Source organism: Parus major, chromosome 3 (genome assembly GCF_001522545.3).
Source record: "Parus major isolate Abel chromosome 3, Parus_major1.1, whole genome shotgun sequence".
NCBI classification, from domain to species: Eukaryota; Metazoa; Chordata; class Aves; order Passeriformes; family Paridae; genus Parus; species Parus major.
In genome coordinates, this window is record NC_031770.1 from 54,189,707 (window position 1) to 54,192,502 (window position 2,796).

Sequence of the window (2,796 nt, forward strand, 5' to 3'; positions counted from 1 at the left end):
GGACTAAAACAAAATTTAACCTGGTTCTATCTGGATCTTGGCCTATTATGTCTCATAATGCAATTGACCCACTCAGAAATAAACAAACCAAGAAAATAAAAACAAACAAACCTTGCATAATTTATTTGCTCTCTAAATGTCTTCTTTCCCTCTGCATCATGAGTGAAAGCACAGAAGGGGGGTGAGGTGTCCTTGTGGCTTCACAAGCTGAAGAACTTCTTACTGGAAGTCCCTATTTTTGTAGCACTGGCAATCTGAAAAACAAAAATTGTTTTGTTAACACTTGTATCCCTAGATACAGAAAATAGAATTAAGGTTTGTTCTGAACCACTGCCAACTACATCACTAGCCTTTCCTATAAACAAGCCAACAGCTCTCATGCAAAAAAAAACCAGCTAGGAACGTCTCCACTCAGTTCATCCCTCACTTATGCATTCTGCACTGACTGCTCACAGCTAAAAACTTCTTTCTACATACAAATGGAAAATAGAAGCCAGTAAAACAACACATTACAACCATGTGCTTCAAGAAGAGCTGTTGTTAAGCTGTCCAGGTTTCCATCTAGGAAACACTCAACCCAGAAAGGTGGCTTGACACAGGCCAGTACCATCACAGTCCCTTTTCTACAGTGGTGGCCCTAAGCACAAACTGTGCCTGTACCACAATAGGATTGCCTGTTTCCACATGTTCATGTTTAAAGCTTCTATCAAATCCCAGTCAGGACCTCTGCAAAATATCTGCACATCAGGTATAAAGACCTCCCATGAAGTTCTCTTGCACCAACCAAGCCAGGCTCTGAAAAGCCAGCCACTGCTTTTGAGAAGACTGATGTGGAGCAACCAGCTGCTCTTTTTCCCACATCACCTGAAAATGCTTAGACAGACACCAGCCATCCTCATTGTATGCTCACTGAACAAGTAGAGTGACAAACTGAGCTCCCAAAAGCTGGCAAGGAGAACTTCATGCTCTACAAAGTCTGTCATTTTCATTCTGCAAAGTGTCAGACTGTATTATAATATTTTCTCTAATGTTCAAATTGGCACAGCTGATTTTAAACAGCTTCTTCACAGCACAAAGCACCTTGTCATAAAAATATCCTGATATTGACAATGGTTAAGCTGACATATAGCATAATTAAAACTAACACAAGAATTTTATCATACTCATGCTTCCAAAGACAGTGGAGTTAGAGCAAAGCCCTAAACTGACTTCACTGAAAATAAAGGCTGCTCCATTAAAATAAAATGCAAACAAAATAGCAAATAATACAAGCTGCAAAACCACCATACAAAATGGATGAATTAACAGTGGGCCAGCAAAACAAAAAACAGTATCAGGCTGCAAGTTACACCCAAGAGGAAATGTGAGTAATAAAATGTAACTAATGAAAAGCAACTAATAATTCTTTGCTGTTACACCAAAAAAACTACTTGTTAAACTCCAAATATAGTACACAGACCAGCTTTGCTGGTGGGGGAAGGTGTATCTATCTACATAGAACATCAGACCACCACAGCCCACCTAGTCACGGCTGTAACACAGAGCCAAGAGCTGCAGGACAAGGCTGCTAGTGCCATGATTATGGCATTCAGATAACACTGCCATGATCCATGTGCCACAGATACCATCTTTCCCAAAGTTCACAGCACTGCTACCTTGCCCAAACTTTGTTTTTTGTCATACTTCCTTTTCCTGCACAATGGCACAGCATGGCTCCACTCCTCAAAGCCACACAGGGCTTCCTTCACCATGGGGTTCAGTTCCTGTGCACCAGCATCTAAGACTCAAAACCTGGGGCAATAGCTTGCTCTCATCTGCAAAATCCCTGACCTGAAAAGTGCCCTTTTTCTTCCCATGTTCCAGCTCACTGAAGAGTGCTGCTTGAGCATTTTCCTTTCAGGCCAGAACCACATTTCCAGATCTTCACAGACATGTCTCCTTTACTAATGGTTTGATAGAGTGACACCTAGTACAGAGCTAAGTGTAAGATCTGTGTCAGGATATACATGTAATTTCAACAATGCAGAGTTAAACTCTGCCCTCAAGGCCAAACCTCACCCTCCTGGATTTTTGCTGGCCCATAAATATAGGGGAATGCAGCTAGCTGTTATTAATACAGCCAGGGTGATCTCACAGTACTCAGTCATCACAGATTTGTAAATGTACATCTAAAACATTTCTATCTTTATTGGAACAGGCAGAAACAAGAACACAACGTTTATAGCAGGCAGATGGTATACTACTTCTGATACAACAGAACTGATTTATGGCGAAGTATCTTAAGAGTCCCTCCTTACCAGTCAGGTCTTACTTGAACACTTATTAAGGAAGATGCCCTGCTCTGTTTGAAGAAAACTTCCTGGCCAGGGTAGAGGGCCAAGTTTTTTGAAGTGATTCCAGCTCTCCCAGTAAGCTACCTCTTAGGGAGGTCATGGTGCTCCCCCACAAGCAGTCCATCAAATACTGAAGGAAGTTTGCCATGGTGAATACAAACTTCCCAGCAACACTCTGCCAGATCTGCAATACCCATCTCCCTGGATCTGCAGAGTCTTGAATAATAAGGCTTAACATAAGAAAAATCTATAGGGTAGAATATTGCTCCATACATACAGACCTTTACACATTCAAATATCTTTTTCTAGGAGGTTAGGAGGAAATGGACATCTTATGCCAGTGACCTCACAACACTCCTCTCTTTTTCTTTTCCCCAAAATCTCTTTAATACCAACAATTCCCATTAAACTTCTATTAAGGGCAAAGCACTTCTGAAGGAATCAATCTTAAAAAACAAAAAAA

The 2,796-nt window shown here is 41.1% G+C and overlaps 1 protein-coding gene across 1 annotated transcript in view; it reads right to left on the reverse strand.

Annotated features, from left to right (window-relative positions):
• Positions 1–178: 178 nt before the first annotated feature.
• The window catches only part of SCAF8 (SR-related CTD associated factor 8), a 156,827-nt gene continuing 154,209 nt past the window's right edge, over positions 179–2,796 (reverse strand). The window contains exon 21 of the mRNA XM_015620706.3: positions 179–254. The gene's annotated coding sequence lies outside the window, so the exon portion shown is untranslated. The remainder of the gene's footprint in view (positions 255–2,796) is intronic.